Source organism: Entelurus aequoreus, linkage group LG09 (genome assembly GCF_033978785.1).
Source record: "Entelurus aequoreus isolate RoL-2023_Sb linkage group LG09, RoL_Eaeq_v1.1, whole genome shotgun sequence".
NCBI lineage: Eukaryota > Metazoa > Chordata > Actinopteri > Syngnathiformes > Syngnathidae > Entelurus > Entelurus aequoreus.
In genome coordinates, this window is record NC_084739.1 from 31,022,119 (window position 1) to 31,044,728 (window position 22,610).

Consider the following 22,610-nt stretch of genomic DNA (forward strand, 5'->3'; position numbering starts at 1 on the left):
GTAGGATCAAACCTGCAAATGATGCAGCAGGGATGTTTTTGCTTATTTAACTCTACTCTTTATGTTAGTTTGTTGCTACAAAGAAAATGAACAAGGCCCTGATGAGATCAAGTGGTGAAGACAAACATGATTAACAGAAAGATATTATGAGTCAAAATTCCTGCCGCCCCTCTGTTAGCATACATTCACAAAGGAAGTTTATCTTATCCCTTTCCTCTCAGCTGAAGTAAAAGAATAATAAACAAAAGGAACACTTGTATTCAATAGTCTTATGTAAACCGTGCAATGTGCCTCTCTCTGTTAATAATACTCAAAATGATGCACTGATAATCTAACCATCTTATTGCTGCATGTCAAAAACATACATTTTGTTTAGAGGTTATCCCAGCTAAAAAAAAAAGCGAAATGGCAGTCAATCTCAGGGTGATTGTGGATAAGGATTTCTGTGGGAATCGATTCAAAACCAGCTGTGTAAAAGTCAGCTCTGTGAATATGTGTGGCCCAGCAGCACATAACAGCTTGCACAACTGTATGTAGGTAAGTGCTGTATAAATGTATCCATTTGAAAGAAAAAGCTCCTTTCATAAACTAGTTGTACAATCTCATTTAAAAGGGATATGGTAAATAGGTTATATTTGTAATAGCGTTTTTCTACCTTAAGGTACTCAAAGCGCTTTGACACTATTTCCACATTCACCCATTCACACACACATTCACACACTGATGGCGGGAGCTGCCATGCAAGGCCCTAACCAAGGGTGAAGTGTCTTGCTCAAGCACACAACGGACGTGACGAAGTTGGTACCAGGAACCCTCAGGTTGCTGGCAAGGCCACTCTCCCAACCGGGCCACGCCGCCCCCTTTGTTCCATTTAATTTAGATGGGCAACAAAAGAGTTCCACATGAATGCAAACACATGTTTTTGTAAATTCTGTGGCCTCAGTATAGGATGTTTTGGAGCATATTAATCTCACTACAAAAATGAAAAGATCTGCAGGATTCTTACACCACAAAGAATACGAGCCTTTCAGCATTGACTTAAGTTATGTTTTTGTGTTCTTTTAGGCAAGAGTGGTTTATTTCTCTCAGTACTACAATCACTTAAACCTTATACTGTCATGACTTGATTCTTGGGGTTTGCTTCTCCGGAAGGCAAAGGAAAATTGGCGCGGGCAAGGCGTGAATTTAAATATATGATTTATTTTTTAACACTAATAAACTACAAAAAAAAAGGAAGCAAACAAATGGCGCGCACAAAGGCGGAAATACAAACTTGACTAAGAAACAAAAGACATGCACGTGGGCACAAAAACTATGAACAAAGAAACAAAAACACTAACTGTGGTCTTAATAAACAAAACTTACTTGGTATGAGAAAAAACATGAAAAAGAGCAGCATGGATCATCAGAGTGGCAGGAGTGTGAATGTGTGATGTCGCCAGGCCGACTGCCTGGCAACAATGGCCTTAAATACTAGTGACATGATTAGTGAAAACGTGAGACAGGTGCGTGACATGAGGATGTGAACCAGGTGAAACTAATGGTTACTATGGTGACAAAGCAAGGGAGTGAAGACAAGAACTGAAAAGTGTCCAAAAACCAAGCAAAACAAAAACATGATCAACACAGACATGACATATACATCACAGAGAAAATGGGGAAACTGCCTCTCGTTTCATGCAAATGTAATTGGTCATGGAATGGCTGCTGTATTCGAATGCCATTGTGGAAGATGATGACAGGCTGCGCCTGGGCCCTTTGGCTTTGCTTCAGATCTAACCAAAGGCCATAAACATTCAGTCTACTTCCAGACAACTGTTTATATTTCTCACTCATTTACTATTAACATGAGGACAAACGATTTTGCAATGAAAATATGGGTCAGATCCAGGGCCTGTCTCCACAGAACCATTTTCAGTGGAAAATATATGTACCGTGTTAGCCATGTATCCCCACGCAAACTGCTTTTTTAAAGGTCTGAAATGAAAGTTTTTGAAAACTGGCTCCAGAGTGGGAAGGCCTGAAATGGCATTGTCCTTTCCATTGGGCAAAGGACGCCGCCACAGTATTCGAGAGTGATGACGTCGCCGCTTTCTACCCGCCCTGTCGCCGCCCCGACAGGGAGAAGAAGGCACGCTCAACAGCTATCAACAACAAAGCTGTGATTGGGATGTACAGTTGTCACTACTATTAGCACTATGGCAACAAAACCTCGTCATCATCTATCAACTAGACATGCAGTACAGACACATACACAATAATAATACAACAATGATGTCAAACTTGGGCCGTCAAAAGAACGAGTGCTTGTTTGTCTGCTTTATTACTGTACACTACTGCTTGAACATAATTTTTTGTTTTGTTTTGATGTGTGACCGGAGAATAGAACTTTATTGCGCGTGTGCTGCTTCTTCTTCTATAGTGTGGTGGTTCGGGTGGCTTGTTTGCTTACAGCGCCACCTATGGCGCGGCACTGTATTACAAACCCCAAAACCAGTGAAGATGGCACGTTGTGTAATTCGTAAATAAAAACAGAATACAATGATTTGCAAAGCCTTTTCAACTTATATTCATTTGAATAGACTGGTGAAATCCCTACATTTCTTGCAACAGTTTGTTGAGAAATGTTGTTCTTAAACTGTTCGACAATTTGCTCACACATTTGTTCACAAAGTGGGGACCCTCGCCCCATCCTTGTTTGTGAATGCCTGAGCATTTCATGGAAGTTGCTTTTATACCCAATCATGGCACCCACCTGTTCCCAATTAGCCTGTTCACCTATGGGATGTTCCAAATAATTGTTTGATGAGCATTCCTCAACTTTCTCAGTCTTTTTTGCCACTTTTGCCAGCTTTTTTGAAACATGTTGCAGGCATCAAATTCCAAATGAGCTAATATTTGCCAAAAATAACAAAGTTCTCCAGTTCAAATGTTAAGTATCTTGTCTTTGCAGTGTATTCAATTGAATATAGTTTGAAAAGGATTTGGAAATCATTGTATTTTGTTTTTATTTACGATTTACACAACGTGCCAACTTCACTGGTTTTGGGTTTTGCACATCATTCTCACCCCGGAAACGTTACATTTGGATGTGATTCACAATTGATAGGACACTGTGGGGCCGCTTTTTTTTTTAACCAAAAACACAAACGTTGCTGTGGGGACATGCCCCCAAAACCTAAACATTCAAGCATGCCTGGTCCAAATTTTGTCATGCTCTCATGTTTAATGACAATAAAGCGTTCTGTTCTATATGAGCTCTGCTTTAAAAATATCTATTGATGATTGTCTTTAGATCTTTTGCAAAACTATCTATACCTGCCTACATATTTTTTTTGTCCTTGTCTGTCTAGAAATGGCTTCGTATAAGATGTAGTGTTCTGTAGATGTAGCTGTTTAACCCAAGCAGCACAAGATTGGTTTGTGTGATGTGAATGCAATTTCAAACGGAGACAGACTAAGCTGGGAAATATGTTGGTAAATTATGAGTACTATATAGTAAACCATGTCTATAGTAGGGGTGCAACAATTTAAAGTTAAAGAGTAAAGTACCACTTATGTCACACACACACTCTCTGCGTTTGACACATCCCCTTGTTCCACCCCCTGGGAGGTGAGGGGAGCAGTGAGCAGCAGCGGTGGCCGTGCTCGGGAATCATTTTGGTGATTTAATCCCCAATTCCAACCCTTGATGCTGAGTGCCAAGCAGAGAGGTAATGGGTCCCATTTTTATAGTCTTTGGTATGACTCGGCCGTGGTTTGAACTCACGACCTACCGATCTCAGGGCAGACACTCTAACCCAAAGGCCACTGAGCAAGTCTTGACATTGTCGAAAATAAAAATCCAAACCCAACCTAAACGCTAAACAAAATAAACACATAACAGTTTATTCTGTACCATTTTTAATGCAACTCTGGAGCGACAATTTGTTACAACAGATAAAACAATGACGTCTGCTGAAACGCTTTAAGAAGGAGAGCGAGGGGGGTCTGCATCACTAATAATTTCATTGAGCAAAACTGGTCATTTTCTGTCATAATCACACCAAAATAAACAAACTATATATGTCGTATTGACAGCTGCTGCACTCTCTCTTTCATTTCCTGAAGGAATCAATAAAGTACTATCTATTTGCCCCAAAATACGCACACACTCTGCTCTGTGTTCATGGCCACAAAACATATCTAAGATAGCTGAAATGTAGGGCTGTAATGATTGATCGATATATCGATAGATCATTTATTTTGCAAAATTTCCAGTAAATCGAGCTGTGCCGGAAGATAGGTATTGATCATAGATCGTTTAAAAAAATAACTGATCGAATTTATCGAAACTACAAAAATTAAAACAAGGAATTTAAGAACGGCAGACTTCTTATGAAGTTTAGCACTTTTAAAAATAAGGAAGTTAAAGGTTAGGTGTATTTGCCCGTTGGCGTCATCAAAACAAAAATGGCGAATAGCTACGATGTTCAAGAAAGGCTATAACAAACGCAAACGCCACATGACAATATCATAAATTACAACACAAACACTTTCAGCTACAGAACGATTGCAAAAGCCACAACAAAGAAAAACAGCACAACCCAATAATATAAAGCCGCAACACAACTTTAAGCCACAAAATACGCGACCGACACGACGGAAGTGACAACAGAGCAGGTTATGCCGACATACCAACTTTCGGAGCACAACAACTGGCAGCCAAAGACAAGTTATTTAATCAGAAAGCAATAAATCCAAAAAAATGGATCAAGGAGGCTATTGAGATTAGGAAGCAAGGGGCCAACACCATCAACAAGGAGGAGGGGGCATACATGCTTTTGCACACCTGAGAAGCTGTCCTTCATCAGCGACGCCAAGGCAGAGAACAGATACTGCGTGGCCGGGTCGGGGAACTTTATTTAGCTGGTAAATCTAGTGCTAAAATATTGCTTACTTTTATTGAAAGTTGCTTGAATGTTCAAAATTTGGGCAGAAAAGGTTTCCTCCTTCTAATTCAAACTAAAGTGTTGGTTGCACTTTATTCAAATAAGATGTGAATGCATTGGTCATTAAAGGCCCACTGAAATGCATTTTTTTTTGTTAAACGGGGATAGCAGATCCATTCTATGTGTCATACTTGATCATTTCGCGATATTGCTATATTTTTGCTGAAAGGATTTAGTAGAGAACATCGACGACAAAGTTGCAACTTTTGCTCGCTGATAAAAAAAAAAGCCTTGCCTGTACCGGAAGTAGCATGACGTCACCGGAGGAAGGACTTCTCACAATTCCCCATTGTTTACAATGGAGCGAGAGAGATTCGGACAGAGAAAGCGACGATTACCCCATTAATTTGAGAGAGGATGAAAGATTTGTGGATGAGGAACGTTAGAGTGAAGGACTAGAATGCAGTGCAAGACATATCTTTTTTCGCTCTGACCGTAACTTAGGTACAAGCTGGCTCATTGGATTCCACGCTTTCTCCTTTTTCCATTGTGGATCACGGATTTGTATTTTAAACCACCTCGGATACTATATCCTCTTGAAAATGAGAGTCGAGAACGCGAAATGGACAATCACAGTGACTTTATCTCCACGACAATACTTCAGCGAAACACTTTAGCTACGAGCTAACGTGATAGCATCGTGCTTAACTGCATATAGAAACAAAAGAAATAAACCCCTGACTGGAAGGATAGATAGAAAATCAACAATACTATTAAACCATGGACATGTAACTATACACGGTTAATGCTTTCCAGGCTAGCGAAGGTTAACAATGCTGTTGCTAACGACGCCATTGAAGCTAACTTAGCAACCGGACCTCACAGAGCTATGATAAAAACATTAGCGCTCCACCTACGCCAGCCAGCCCTCATCTGCTCATCAACACCCGTGCTCACCTGCGTTCCAGCGATCGACGGCACGACGAAAGTCTTCACCCGATCATCCGTGCGGTTGGCGGCTAGCGTCGGCTAGCGCGTCTGCTATCTAAGTAAGATCTCCTGGTTATGTTGCTACCGCCAGCCGCTAATACACCGATCCCACCTACAACTTTCTTCTTTGCAGTCTTCATTGTTCATTAAACAAATTGCAAAAGATTCAGCAACACATGTCCAGAATACTGTGGAATTATGAGATGAAAACAGAGCTATTTTGTATTGTTTTCAATGGGGTACCGATACTTCTGTTTCACTGGCTACGTCATGCGCATACGTCATCATCCAAAGACGTTTTAAACCGGAAGTTTAGCGGGAAATTTAAAATTGCACTTTATAAGTTAACACGGCCGTATTGGCATGTGTTGCAATGTTAAGATTTCATCATTGATATATAAACTATCAGACTGCGTGGTCGGTAGTAGTGGGTTTCAGTAGGCCTTTAAAGGGGACCTGTTATGCAAAACTGATGGTAACTGCGTTTGTGTATTTGGGGATTTTGGTCCCAAAATTTTAAAATCAAACCGTTTGAGTTTGAGTTTGAGTTTATTTCGAACATGCCAGCATACAACATGATACATCACAATTTACAGTTTCTCTTTTCAACATGTTCAAAAAGGAGTATGAAGAAGCGAGCTTATTTAATCGTACCCCTTTTCTTTTACATAACAGTTTCTCAAACTTTTATTCACTTCCTGTTCTCAATTTATTCACAATATACTCCATAAGTAATCACAATACAAATACATAAATAAATAATAATTGGTGAAGTAAGTTACAATTCATATGATGAGATAAGTAAGATTATTTTGAGAGTGAAAGAATGGATGTTGGAAGAATTGTGGATATATTTATAAAATATTTATAAGATCTTCTGTGCCAGTGCATTGAGCAAGTCAAACACTGGATGTGCCAACATTTCCTACAACTAAATGAAGATAAAACTGAGATAATTGTTTTTGGTGCTAAAAATGAAAGATTTAAAGTCGTCCAACACATTCAATCACTGTCCCTGAAAACCTCAAATAAAGCCAGAAATTAGCTCAAGACTTTGAAAAACTTGTACATGCCTTTATTACCAGTAGGCTACACTATTGTAATGGTCTCCTTGCAGGTCTTCCCAACAAAACTCTCAGGCAGCTACAGCTTGTTCAGAATGCTGCTGCTAGAGTTCGAACAAAGACCAAAAAATGTGAGCACATTACACCAATTCTTAAATCCTTACATTGGCTCCCTGTACATCAGAGAATAGATTTCAAAATCCTCCTGCTCACATATAAATCACTACATGGTCTAGGGCCGAAGTATATCACCGATATGCTCCCACTATATAAGCCCTCTAGATCACTAAGATCTTCTGAGACCAATCTGTTAGCGGTTCCCAGAGTAAACTCCAATCAAGGGAGCGCATCATTCAGTCACTATGCAACAAATAGCTGGAATAAACTTCCTGAAGATGTCAGACTTTCCCCAACTCTGACTACTTTTAAAACTAGACTGAAGACTTTTATGTTCACCTTAGCTTTCAGCTAAATCTTTTAATCTTTTAACTTTTAACGTCCGCACTGTTTTTATTTTTATTGTCTGCATTTTAATTTTGCTTTTATTTTCTTTCATTTCACTTTGTTGTCTGTGAAGCACTTTGAGTCTGCCTTGTGTATGAAAAGCGCTATACAAATAAAGTTGCCTTGCCTTGCCTTGCCTTGCCTTGCCTTGCCTTGCCTTGCCTTGCCTTGCCTTGCCTTGCCTTGCCTTGCCTTCCTTCATACAAGCCATTTGGAATTTGCTCTGACCTATGACGTGAGTGGATATATCCATACATGGTAGAAATGTACCCGAAGATATTTGCGCAAGTCTGTTATTGTAGTCGGACGCTGTCGTCAATAAGCTCCTTCTTTTTCGATATCCTTTTGTTGTGGGGCATACCGGCTCGTACAAAACCCAAAACCAGTGAAGGTGGCACTTTGTGTAAATCGGAAATAAAAACAGAATACAATGATTTGCAAATCCGTTTCAACCTATATTCAATTGAACACACTGCAAAGACAAGATACGTAACGTTTGAACTGGAAAACTTTGTTATTTTTTGCAAATATTAGCTCATTTGGAATTTAAGGCCTGCAACATGTTTCAAAAAAGTTGGCACAAGTGGCAAAAAAGACTGAGAAAGTTGAGGAATCCTCATTAAACACTTATTTGGGACATCCCACAGGTGAACACGCCAATTGGGAACAGGTGGGTGCCATGACTGGGTATAAAACCAGCTTGCATGAAATGCTCAGTCATTCACAAACAAGGATGAGGCGAGGGTCACCACTTTGTGAACAAATGCGTGAGCAAATTGTCGAACAGTTTAAGAACACCATTTCTCAACAAGCAACGATCAAAAGCCAGCATCTGTGATGGTATGGGGGTGTATTAGTGCCCAAGGCATGGGTAACTTACACATCTGTAAAGGCACCATTAATGCTGAAATGTACATATAGGTTTTGGAGCAACATATGTTGCCATCCAAGCAACGTTATCATGGACGCCCCTGCTTATTACAGCAAGACAATGCCAAGCCACATTCTGCATGTGTTACAACAGTGTGGCTATGTAGTAAAAGAGTGCGGGTACTAGACTGGCCTGCCTTTAGTCCAGACCTGTCTCTCATTGAAAATGTGTGGTGCATTATGAAGCGTAAAATACGACAACTGAGACCCCGGACTGTTTAACAACTTAAGCTGTACATCAAGCAAGAATTGGAAAGAATTCCACCTGAACAGCGTCAAGAATTGCTCTCCTCTGTTCCAAAACGTTTACTAAGTGTTGTTAAAAGGAAAGGCCATGTAACACAGTGGTAAAAATGGACCTGTGCCAACTTTTTTGCAATGTGTTGCTGCCATTAAATTCTACGTTAATGATTATTTGCAAAAAAAAAAAAAAGTTTCTCAGTTCGAACATTGAATATCTTGTCTTTGCAGTGTATTCAATTGAATATAAGTTGAAAATGATTTGCGGCATATAAGGCGCACTGTCGATGAGCGGGTCTAATAAGGTCTATATTCATACAAAGGTGCACTAGAATATAAGGTGCTTTATAGAGGTCATATTATGATTTTTGTTCCATATTTAAAACACTTCCTTGTGCTATACATAACATGCAATGGTGGTTATTCGGACAAAATGTTGCATAGATTATATTTTACAGACCATCTTCTAGTCTCTTTCTGTCTCTTCAGGATGCACTATTTTGTAGGCGGGTCTTTTTCACATGGCTCCACTTCGACAGCGTCTTCTTCCCGTCATCTTTGTTATACCTGTAGTTTTTAGCACTTCCATAGCGAGGCTGCTGACATGCAAGTTAAAACGGCGTGGCGAAGTTGGTAGAGTGGTCGTGCCAGCAATCAGAGGGTTGCTGGTTACTGGGGTTCAATTCCCACCTTCTACCATCCTAGTCACGTCCATTGTGTCCTTGGACAAGACACTTCACCCTTGCTCCTGATGGGTGCTGGTTAGCGCCTTGCATGGCAGCTCCCGCCATCAGTGTGTGAATGTGTGTGTGAATGGGTGAATGTGGAAATACTGTCAAAGCGCTTTGAGTACCTTGAAGGTAGAAAAGCGCTATACAAGTATAACCCATTTATTATTTATTTATAAAACTATACGCTACTTTGTATTAGAAATGGCAACAGTGCAGGATGAATGCCTCACAACAAGAGTAGCGAGAAAAATAAGGAGCTTATTGATGATACATCAACGTTTTAGGCTTGCTTTGCTAGCTTCACTTATTGAACAGGAGTCAACTTGCAATCCACATGTATCTCTCAGAACCGTGTATAAAGAGAATATGGCTAAACTAAACGAGAGGGCCCATCTTTGCTATTGTGTGGCTATATCTGGAAGCATGCAATTGCAGTCCTTCTAACATTAGTTTTTCTGACAAAATCAACTAAAATAATAAGTCTAAATATAGTTCTAAACATACTCCAGTCAATAAACTTACAATAAAACATGCTTTTATTTTGTGAAAGTATAATTTTGCGGCCGGATTTGATAAACTCTGCTGCTACATTCATGCAGTGTTAGGTGACCAACAGGCTCTATAACACGCACTCAACGGCATAAGAAATGTAAAAAAATAAACAGAACAACCAAAGAAATAACTAATTACCCTCAGTTTGTCAATATTTTAATTCGCTTTGGACCACTGATCACATAGAAATTATGACTTTTGTGTGAAGTATGTCGACTGTGGTGGCTATACCTCCAATGTTGTTTGTAATCCCTGTGCTGTGTCTGTGTTTTTAGACTTAGACACACTTTATTGGGCCACTGTCATCTATTATTACACTCAAAATTATTGTTTACTCTTTCAACATCGAACAAAACAAAACACAGACGTTGTGTCGTGTTATCGTGCACAAAACACTGTAATTCGTGGCTCTCCAGTATGGTAACCTTCATTTACCATACTTGTCTTCTGTCCGGTTTGTGGGGAAAGAAATGTCAAAGCTTTACGCATTTCTAGAGGGATGAACAGCCCCATGCTGTACATGCTGCATTTTTATAAGATGAAAAACGTATTTCTTTCTTTCTTATTTAATCCTACCCCTTTCCCACTTCAAAGCGTTTACAATTATATAAAATCATTTACTGACATTTTTATATAATAAAATAACATCTATGAATTAGTATATACAACAGTTTGTAATATGTAATTAATTAATTCAGTCATTATTAACATACTAATAATAAATGATAAATGGGTTATACTTGTATAGCGCTTTTCTACCTTCAAGGTACTCAAAGCGCTTTGACAGTATTTCCACATTCACCCATTCACACACACATTCACACACTGATGGCGGGAGCTGCCATGCAAGGCGCTAACCAGCAGCCATCAGAGGCAAAGGGTGAAGTGTCTTGCCCAAGGACACAACGGACGTGACTAGGAAGGTAGAAGGTGGGAATTGAACCCCAGTAACCAGCAACCCTCTGATTGCTGGCACAGCCACTCTACCAACTTCGCCACGCCGTCCCTACTGAGATGAAGAATATTTTCAATAAGGTTGGAAGTTTTTCTCATAATTCTTCTTCTTTGTACTTTGTAAGCACTATTAATTTAAACAACCTCTTAAACTGGATCATGTCAGTACAATTTTTAACTTCTTTACTTAATCCATTCCATAATTTAATTCCACATACTGTTATGCTAAAAGTTTTAAGTGTTGTACGTGCATATAAATGTTTTAAATTATTTTTTCCTCTAAGGTTATATTTCTCCTCTTTAGTTGAGAAGAAATGTTGTACATTCTTTGGTAGCAGGTTATAGATTGCTTTGTACATCATTTTAGCTGTTTGCAATTTTACCAAATCACCAAACTTTAATATTTTTGACTTAATAAATAAAGGGTTTGTATGTTCTCTATATCCAACATTATGTATTATTCTAACTGATCTTTTTTGTAACAGTAATGTAGCGCACATTTGTAGTTATTTCTCCATATCTCTGCACAATAACTCAGATATGGTAACACTAGTGAGCAGTGGAGAATATGAAGTGATTTTTGGCCCAAGACGTGTTTTGTTTTATTCATTATTGAAATGTTTTTTGCCACCTTCTGTTGTATGTTTTGTATATGAGATTTCCAGTTCATTTTATCATCTATTAATACTCCCAAAAATCTGGTTTCTTTTACCCTTTCGATGTCTACTCCGTCTATTTGTATTTGCGTATGATGCTCTTTCCTACTATTACCAAATAGCATTATTTTAGTTTTACTGAGATTCAAAGATAGTCTGTTTTTGTCAAACCATCTTTTTAATTTGTTCATTTCTTCTGTTATTTTTTGTATTATCTTCTGTGTGTTCTCTCCTGAACAGAAAGCAGTTGTATCATCTGCAAATAAAACTAACTTTAAGTCCTTTGTAACTTTACAAATGTCGTTTATATAAAGATTAAACAATTTTGGTCCCAGTATTGATCCCTGCGGCACACCATAGGATATATCTAGCCGTGTTGACATATTTTCACCCATCTTCACATATTGCTTCCTGTTGGTTAAATAGCTTCTTACCCAGTTCAATACCAAACCTCTGATGCCATATCGTTCTAATTTTTGTATTAAAATATCATGATTAATTGTATCAAATGCTTTTGTTAAGTCCATGAATACTGCTGCCGCACATTCTTTACCATCTATTGCATTGGTAATTTCCTCTGTTATTTTAATTAATGCTATTGATGTTGAGATATTTGCTCGAAATCCATATTGGTTCTCCACGAGCGTCCCACTTTTGTTAATAAATAAATCTAATCGACTATTGAATAATTTTTCCATGATTTTGGAGAATTGTGGAAGTAATGAAACTGGTCTGTAGTTAGTAAACTGGTGTACGTCTCCATTCTTATAGATTGGTACGACTTTAACAAGGAAGCGCCGCAGACACATAGCATCAGCCATAGTTGGTAGCAGTCATGGCGCCCTGTAGTCACAAGAGTGCCTTTCGACCAATCATTGAGGAGCTCGTCTGAAACTGGGTTGGCCAAACTCTCTCTATACGCAAATCTGGTGTCTCTTATGTTTGACTGCAAGCTAATGGTCACACTTATCATTACACTTTGTACCAAATAAAATTGTTCGAGGTCGGTAAGCACAACCAAAATACTTCATACATTTGGCGCACCAGGTTACAGGGCGCACTGTCGATATTTGAAAACATGTAAGGATTTCAAGTGTTACTTATAGTCCATGAAATACGACAAGTGTTTGTTTTATTATGTTTGTAGTTTGTAGTTCTTCTTCAGCACTTAGCATTAACTACATGATGCTTGCGTTTCACTAAACCTGCATCTGTTTAGCACACAGCTTCTAAAACTTGTAGCTTTTCTTCCTTATATTTGGGATACAAAATACGAGGTTTTGGATCATAATTTGTTCCAAAGTAGTCTCTGTTGTCTCTCACTAAGTATGCCGTCAGTAGTAGGTTTGTTGCATGCACATCACGGATCATGTGACTGCTCATGCACATTATCCCTCGTGAATCTCTGTGAGATTTTTATTATTTTGATCATATCTATTTACTCACAAATGTTGTTAGTCTTTTGGTGTTATGGATCAGGAATATATTATAATTGCTTTAATGCAGAGTCAACATGTTTTTCCATTATACTGGTACTTTAAGCTTGCCAATGATGAGTCGACTATCAAAATAGTAGTCACTTTCAGCATGGGTCACGTATTTGTTTAGTAATGAATTTCGAATTTAACCACCTTTGTCTTCTTCTTTATCTAAATAAACAGTGAAATGTGAAAAATGTGAGAGATAGCACAAATGCAATCTTACAATAATGTGGGAAATACTATTCCCAATAAATATGTAGGATTAGTTTATAGTTTGGTTATTTGACACAGAGTTTCTCTTGTCAATAGAAATCAATCTTATATATATATTTTTAAGCGTGACAAGGAAGGTGTGGACTGGTTACTTAACAGAATGTGACTGAACGCCTTTTTATACTCATGAATAGAACAAAGGACAGCAAAATGTGCCACCTGTGTAAATACCTTTATCAATGATAACGCTTGACAAACTCTAAACGAATGTTCACTTGTATCCCGTATCACTGGCAACAGACAGATAAGACATGCTTCATAATAAAGGCAATGACACCAACCAACTACCCATTTGGTACTGTTTATCATGTCACATTTACCCTGGAGCCAACCGGCAGCCAATCGCTGGGTTCACACCAACATTCACACCATACCAAATGTGTGCTATACTATGCAAATACGCAAGAACGAGAAATGTTTAATAATGAAGTTGCATGCCAAAGTATGATGTTTTCTAGTATATATGAAGAATACAGAGTCAGGTAAATAGCCTCAATAATTGGCCTGCTGGTTTTTGTTGCAACGGAGGGTCAGGAAAAGGTGAATGGGTTTCTATTTCATGTGGGACACAAGTCAGGATATACTAGTGAACATGGTGGTCATTCTTTTAACTACTTTCCCTGTGACAGTGATTAATGAACACGGTTGTGCCATGTCTCCTTCCACCTCGAAAAACACCACACCCACAACAAATGGAGAGTGTGGCAGACTCTATAGTCAGCAGAATCTGTCTATTGTGAGACCTAATGGAGGCTGTTTTCTGCTTTTACTCTGTAGCGGCAGCATGTTCGTAAAAGGTAGCAGATAGAGCAGACCTGGGCATTGTGCGGCCCGCGGGCCGCATCCGGCCCTTTGTACGTCCCTGTCCGGCCCGCGTGAGGCCAATTATAAATTACAAAATAAATTTTAAAAAGCATCTATTTCGAGTGTGCAATACAACGGTGCTGCTTTTGTTTTGAAAAGCGTTATTTGTATTACTTCCGTGTGGACGTATGTTCGTGCGCGCAGCTGCAATCTCAAATTACAAAATAAATTTAAAAAAACATCTTTGTCGTGCGTGCAATACAACTGTGCTGCTTTTATTTTGAAAAGTGTTATATGTGCGTATGTCCTGTGAGGGAAGGCGCACAGCGACTAAAAAGAGAAAAGTTGATGACGAATGGCGTGTTTTCAACAAGACAAGTAAAGGTAAAGCTGTGTGCTTATTTGTGGTACACACGTTGCTGTGTTTAAAGAATATAGTGTAACGACCTGCTGAAGTAGATGTTGTCTTCTTGAGTTGCGTAAATGAGAAGTGAGGAGACGTGCGTGTGGAAGGAACGAGATATGTTGAGCTGTGTTAGTATAGCTTGCTCAATAAAAGTTTAAAAAGAGCGTCAGACTTGATGTGCACTTCTTCTGGACGCTACAATTGGTGGCAGAAGTAAAACTTTGCGCATACTGCACTGTTTGTGTGCTACGTCATCGGGAGGTACGTGCCACGTGAGGAGCTCGCCGCAAAGAGAGAGAGAGAGAGAGAGAGAGAGAGAGAGAGAGAGAGAGAGAGAGAGAGAGAGAGAGAGAGAGAGAGAGAGAGAGAGAGAGAGAGAGAGAGAGAGAGAGAGAGAGAGAGAGCGTTTACAGGTGCAGCCACGCTGCTTGCCACGGGGGGAATTCCGCCCTCAATGAAGACTCCCAGGTTTGATGGCAAGGCGAACTGGGAGGCATTTCATCCCACTTCTGACATCAATTGTAGCGTCCAGAAGAAGTGCACACCAAGTCTGATGCACTTTTTAAACTTTTATTGAGCATGCTATACTAACACTGCTCAACTTATCTCGTTCTTTCCAAAAGGAAAACCAATCCTCACTCCTCATTTCCGCAACAGCAACGCTTCCTAATTCTTCGCCAATCACCTTACAGGCGTGCTACGTTCACAACGTTTTCTTATCTGGTTAAATAAAGGTTTTACAACAAAGAGGATGCAGGATAAAGTGACAGAAATTGAAATTTTTGTATTGTAATATACATCAGGAAGTGTTGTGTAAGAAAGTGTTAAAAATAAAACCATCAAAAGCCATCTGCTTTTGTATAAAGATAAGTTAGGTTAAATGAAAATATTATTATTATTATTATCTATCTTACGGTATATCAAAAATAATTTGAGCAAAATTTAATTGAAATATTGTCAGTGTGGCCCTCCAGCAGTGCTCGGGTTGCTCATGCGGCCCCCGGTAAAAATTAATTGCCCACCCCTGAGATAGAGGGTGGGCGGCAGCTTTCCTTACAGCCCCTTATTACTAACGTGAAGCATAGTTATTAGGGTTGTTTAAGACACAAGGGCTGACAAATCAGGGGAGTGGAGGACGGACAAATACAAATAGCGGCATAAGCGAAGATCAGGGAGACGGAGGACACATAATAATAATAACAAGAAAATGCAGGAATGTGCATACATCCCCCAAGAAAGAATACAAATATTAGATAGTGGCCTTAAAAAAATGCAATACTCAAAGTGAGAGATACCATAGTCATCTGTTATTAAGATTCCACTCCAGTCCTGTTGGTGGTGCTATATTACATTATGGACAACTGAAGCAGAATTACACAGTTCACAGCCAGGGCCAAGACTATATTCATCTGAGTAAATATATTTTCATCTCATTGCTTCAATGTCTTAACCTGACTCTTTTGCCAGATCCTTGTAGTTCGCTGAGCTCCACACAAGGATCTGGGCTCGATGGCAATGCAAATTCCTTCAAGACAGTAAAAAATAATGAACCAATCAGGATCGCCGGGCGGAATGTCATAGATGTGACGTAGCGCCGAAGCAACTGTTTGATTCAAACAACAATGGCGACAAGCAAGGAGGAGTCGTGTGCTGACATTGATTCTGCTATTGCAACTGTTTGTCGAATCTATTGCTGCGTTGTTTCAGTAAAAGTTATCTAACTTTTCGCTCTGTCGTTATCCAATATGTCGGCTGTTGTGTTTTGGATTTCCCAGCGTCGCTCTCATCAGCGTCACTGGTTGATTTCCATGTGAGTGGTTGAAGTAGCACGTCATTGAAGATAACGGACAAGTGGTTTATCCAATCACATACAATTATTTTTTTACAAGGCCCCGCCTTCTGAAATACATCTCCTATTGAGAAGTCCCAGATCCTTGTGTGGAGCTCAGTGAACTACAAGGATCTGGCGAGAGTCAGGTTATCAATGACAAGCTGAGAAAACAAAAGCACTTGCTGCATGAGAACATAGTCCAACACTGCATCAGTCGTACAATGTGGAGTTCAAGCTAAATTTTGTAAAAATAAAAATAAAAATGCCACTAATGTTGTTGGATGACACCATATGAGACAGTCACATTGCTCGAGAGACTGAAGGCTGGTATATACTCTCGCCTCGTGTAGCTTGTGTGTGTACCTTCTGACTGCGTCTTGGTTGGTTTTATAGCTCTTTCAAGGAGGTTGACTTGTGATTTGCAATTTTCCTTCCAAAACACTGAGGGGCAGTGTTTTCTGAAGAAGCAACTGCAGCTGTCGTTGACTAGATATTTACTTCTTGTGAAGAGTGAGCAATGACAACCACAACATGGACATCTTTGTTGGCACTAGAACTAATCATTCAGAAATATCAGTTTACTCTAGGCTGACCATACGTCCTCTTTTGCGGGTGTGTCCGGGGTGTCCGGGCGGGGTTTTTTAAATGCCTCAAATGTCCGGCATTTTGAGTTAAGATTGCATGTATTTTCAATGTACGTCTTGGGCAAGGATCGGCAACCCCTAACAACTCAATTCAGGGCATGCCTTGATGGCACTGCATATATTATCCTCTATTACTTGCACAAAAATTATGCCGGCCTCATGTTGTATGAAGCTTTTACTTGCACACGTGGGAGACAGCAAGGCATACTTGGTCAACAGCCACACAGCTTACACTGACGGTGGTCATATATAACAACTTTAACACTGTTACGTTACAAATATGCGCCACACTGTGAACCCACACCAAAAAAGAATGACAAATACATTTCTGGAGAACCTCCGCACCGTAACACAACATAAACACAACACAACAAATACCCAGAATCCCATGCAGCCCTAACTCTCTGACCTCAACCGACGCACGGAGGGAGGGGGGTGATGTGTGGGGGGGTTTGGTGCTAGCGGGGCGTGTAGACTGGGAGAGTTAGGGCTGCATGGGAATCTGGGTATTTGTTGTGTTGTGTTTATGTTGTGTTATGGTGCGGAGGTTCTCCAGAAATGTATTTGTCATTCTTTTTTGGTGTGGGTTCACAGTGTGGCGCATATTTGTAACGTAACAGTGTTAAAGTTGTTATTTACGGCCACCGTCAGTGTAAGCTGTGTGGCTGCTGAGCAAGTAAGCTTTGCTGTCATATTCGAGTGCAAGCAGAAGATGCATTCAACATGTGTCTGAGCAGGTACACTGTTTAAGCAGGCTGTAGAGGGTGCTAAAGGCAGTGCCATCACGCCCAAATTCGGGTGTCTCCCGGGAAAAGTGGGAGGATTGGCAACTATGACGCTGTTGAACGCCATTCATGTAAATCTTGCGGGCCGCACTAACTTAAACTGTCATATTGAGTGCGGGCCGGGGCGCGTGTCTGAGACCCCTGATTTAAACATAGCACAAAGCAATAAAAAGCTTTATATGCAGTGTTATTTCATTTTAAATTTCAAAAGAGTTTTGAGGCTCCCATTGTTTCCTTTCATTTGAGAAACTTGTCAAAATGGCTCTTTGAGTGATAAAGGTTGCCGACCCTAGACTCTAGGGTTAAGTTAAGAAAGGGTTAAACAAAACAAGCTGTGAAGGTGCGCACGCAGAAACATTGGTGAGGGAGGGGCAGAGACACAGAGCGAGAGAGCTAGTGAGTGGAGACAGACATGAAAACAAGAAATGCCGAAAAGTAAATGAATCTTCACGGATGATTTGCGGAAAAAGTATTTGTGTTTTGGTCCTGTCCGTGACACATGGGAAGCAGAATGCACTGTGTGCAAAGCAGGAACGTGTATATCTGTGGCAAATAAAGATCTACAAGCCCATATCGACACTACAAAGCACAAAACAGCTGTGCAGGGCGAGAGCTTGTTTATGACAACCTTTTTCCAAAACACAACATAGAATGTGAGATATAACAGGATAATGCATACATTTGTCATTTGTTTTCAAAACGCTTACAAAAAAGTGGTACCCCAAAAATTTACTGTGGGACCCCATTTGTATGATTTGATGGGGTCCCTGGGACCCCATTTTGAAAATTCCTAGCGCCAACACTACTGTCAACATAGGAGAAAAATGCTTTATTTAAATAAATATATTACTTATGAAGCAAATTCGAGTATCATTGGCAAATTTTCACCTAGTCAAGGCCTTGGCGTGCTGCCCGCCTTGGCACGCATAAATGTGTCCTCTTTTTGGGATTTCAGAATATGGTCAGCCTAGTTTACTATCAATGGATGTTTTAGACATAAACCAAGGGAAAAGACATGACGTGAAGTGAATATGGACTGTGCAACCCCCGAACCCATCAAGGCAGAGGACTGGTGAATTTGCAAAGTAATTCGGCCATTCGGGACATGGGACAAAAGAGAGCTATGTAATTGAAAATACACAAAGCTGTTCAGTGTGTGAGAGAAAAATGTGTGTGCACGAGAAAGAATGTGTCTGAATTTAACCTGTTGAGTATATCAACATATCAAGATTAACATTATTAGTTTGTATGCAATTGTTTAATCACTGTTGTTTCATGTCATACAATAATTTGTGCATTTCAAGCATAGCGTCTGCTCTCCTGTGCTCACGAACCATCTTCTTTAAAAGCTGACCAATCACAACTCTGCGGTCCGCGTCGCCAATGACGCATGGCTAAGATTTTTGGGAAGTGCATGTCAGGGTCAGCGGGAGTGTAAGCAGGGGGAGGACCAAGATGATGTCGCTTATAAACCAGGTTTGAGGTTGATCTAACACTGGACCAATTTATAAATTTTATAGGGCAATTCCCCCTTCTTTCTCTGTCCGCCACTGGCCTACACTCATGCTACTTACTTTCACTTTCAAGACCAATTTGTTTCTATTGTGCAATGTGGTGGTTGTAATAAATAACTGGCAGGACATGCGATCGCAATAATTACATTAATCAACTATGTTGGGATTAAGGATGGGTACCAAATTCGTTATTATTATAGGTTTGACTGAATTCCATAGGTGCTACCGATACATGTAAAATCAAACAGTACCAAAAGTACCATATTTTGAGACCTTTGTTGTCGTCCGGTTGCAGACGCGGCACCCGCACATGACCTTGTCAAGCATGCGTATTCATAGCAGGTTGCCTGTAGGCAATGCTGCAGTTTTCCATGCCAACAAAGCAAGCATGCCTGATTGAAAGCGCTCAAATATAAGGCTTCACTTTACAAAATCTGCTAGCTTGATGCTAATTTACATTTGATATGTTGTATACATGCTACTGATCAGTGATTTTACATATCGATTTCAACACCTTGAAATTTAGTAATCAAAACTATAAGTTGCACGTTATTCAAACAGATGGTGTGTGATAAGTAAAATACTTTACAGGCTATGGCTGTAACGATAAAGGGTATTAATAATAAATCACAGTAAAACTCTAAACAGTTAGTATGTCAAAAAAACGTAAGTGATAACTTTGATGAACTCACGGATTGGCAGGTGCTATATCGCTAAATATCTTAAATGCTAATACAAATATAAGAGACGTTAACATCTTCACATCAAGATTTCAATTACGTACTTTTTGAGCAAATTCAGCAATACCGTGATAATAATAACCAGGGGTACTTTTTGACACTTGGAAAAAAATTAGACTTTTTGACACTTAGAAAATTTTTAGACTTTTGACCAAAAAAAATTGACTTTTTCAGAGACAAAAATTCGACTTTTTCACACTTACAAATAATTTCGACTTTTTGACACTTAGAAAAATTTTTGAATTTTTGACCAAAAAAATGCGACTTTTTGACCAAAAAAAATTTGACTTTTTGACAAAAATTTTTTTGACTTTTTAACAATTAAATGTTTTGACTTTTTGACAATTAAATGTTTTGACTTTTTGACAAAAAAATATTCAACATTTTGAGACTTGGAAAAAATGTCCACTTTTTGACACTTGGAAAAAATTTCCACTTTTTGACAAAAAAACATATCGACGTAATTTTGGTCACAATAGCTGGGACATAAAATGTTCATATCATTATACATCCCTATTACAGGCAATCACTTTGTAGGGCTCAACGACACGACACAACATTGACATTCAACTCAATAGCAAAGACTACGGCACCACACATAGGATAAACTGAACTGAATGCATAGTTGCCAATGGGACTCAGAAGCAATGTTCCGTCTAATTTTTCATGTGTGTGAGCAAACGCAAAAACTCCCTGAGCATTCAGTGGAGCCCATGTGAGCAACATCAGACATGCACACTGTGGCTACACCAGCAGCACACCTGTCCCAAACCTGACTAAATAACAAGTTCAATCTCCATCCATCCATCCATTTTCTACCGCTTGTCCCTTTCGGGGTTGCGGGCGGTGCTGGAGCCTATCTCAGCTGCATTCGGGCGGAAGGCGGTGTACACCCTGGACAAGTCCCCACCTCATCGCAGGGCCAACTGTGATAGACAGACAACATTCTCTTATTATTATAATCAAATGACAGCAGTCATTTCCATGAGGTTATTTTCTAATATAAGTGTTCAGGCCCACTTACAATGACAATAACAAACAATATTGTTTTTCATTAACTGTGTACTTGTATTGTCGATCATAATATTTTATTAGAACGTATCAAAACACGTATTGGTATGTCAGACTTAGCCTTGTCTTGGTTTAACTCTTATCTTACTGACAGGATGCAGTACGTCTCCCATAACAATGTGACATCGGACTATGTTAAGGTAACGTGCGGAGTTCCCCAGGGTTCAGTTCTTGGCCCTGCACTCTTTAGCATTTACATGCTGCCGCAAGGTGACATCATACGCAAATATGGTGTTAGCTTTCACTGTTATGCTGATGACACTCAACTCTACATGCCCCTAAAGCTGACCAACACGCCGGATTGTAGTCAGCTGGAGGCGTGTCTTAATGAAATTAAACAATGGATGTCCGCTAACTTTTTGCAACTCAACGCTAAGAAAACGGAAATGCTGATTATCGGTCCTGCTCAACACCGACATCTATTTAATAATACCACCTTAAGATTTGACAACCAAACAATTACACAAAGCGACTCGGTAAAGAATCTGGGTATTATCTTCGACCCAACTCTCTCTTTTGAGTCACACATTAAGAGTATTACTAAAACGGCCTTCTTTCATCTCCGTAATATCGCTAAAATTCGTTCCATTTTGTCCACTAACGACGCTGAGATCATTATTCATGCGTTCCTTACGTATTATTTCCGGGTCTGCCTATGTCTAGCATTAAAAGATTACAGTTGGTACAAAATGCGGCTGCTAGACTTTTGACAAGAACAAGAAAGTTTGATCATATTACGCTTATACTGGCTCACCTGCACTGGCTTCCTGTGCACTTAAGATGTGACTTTAAGGTTTTACTACTTACGTATAAAATACTACACGGTCTAGCTCCATCCTATCTTGCTGACTGTATTGTACCATATGTCCCGGCAAGAAATCTGGGTTCAAAGAACTCCGGCCTATTAGTGATTCCCAGAGCCAAAAAAAAGTCTGCGGGCTACAGAGCGTTTTCTGTTCGGGCTCCAGTACTATGGAATGCCCTCCCGGTAACAGTTAGAGATGCTACCTCAGTAGAAGCATTTATGTCCCATCTTAAAACTCATTTGTATACTCTAGCCTTTAAATAGACCCCCCTTTGTTAGACCAGTTGATATGCCGTTTTCTTTTCTCCTCTGCCCCCTCACTGGGTTATTCCGGTTCCGGTGACCATGGAAGAGGTGCTGGCTGTCCAGAGTTGAGACCCGGGGTGGACCGCTCGCCTGTGCATCGGTTGGGGACGTCTCTGCGCTACTGACCTGTCTCCGCTCGGGATGGTCTTCTGCTGGACCCACTATGGACTGGACTCTCACTGTTATGTTGGATCCACTAGGGACTGTACTTAGAGGGGGGGTTACCCACATATGCGATCCTCCCCAAGGTTTCTCATAGTCTTTCACATCGACGTCCCTTGTGTGGGCTCTGTGCCGAGGATGTCGTTGTGGCTTGTGCAGCCCTTTGAGACTTTTGTGATTTAGGGCTATATAAATAAACATTGATTGATTGATATTGTTTGTCTGGGTGGAGGTCC

The 22,610-nt window shown here is 39.9% G+C and overlaps 1 protein-coding gene across 5 annotated transcripts in view; it reads right to left on the reverse strand.

The window, feature by feature from the left end:
* Nucleotides 1-22,610, reverse strand: part of LOC133657345 (signal-induced proliferation-associated 1-like protein 2) — a 225,716-nt gene that overhangs the window by 114,971 nt on the left and 88,135 nt on the right. The window lies entirely within an intron of this gene.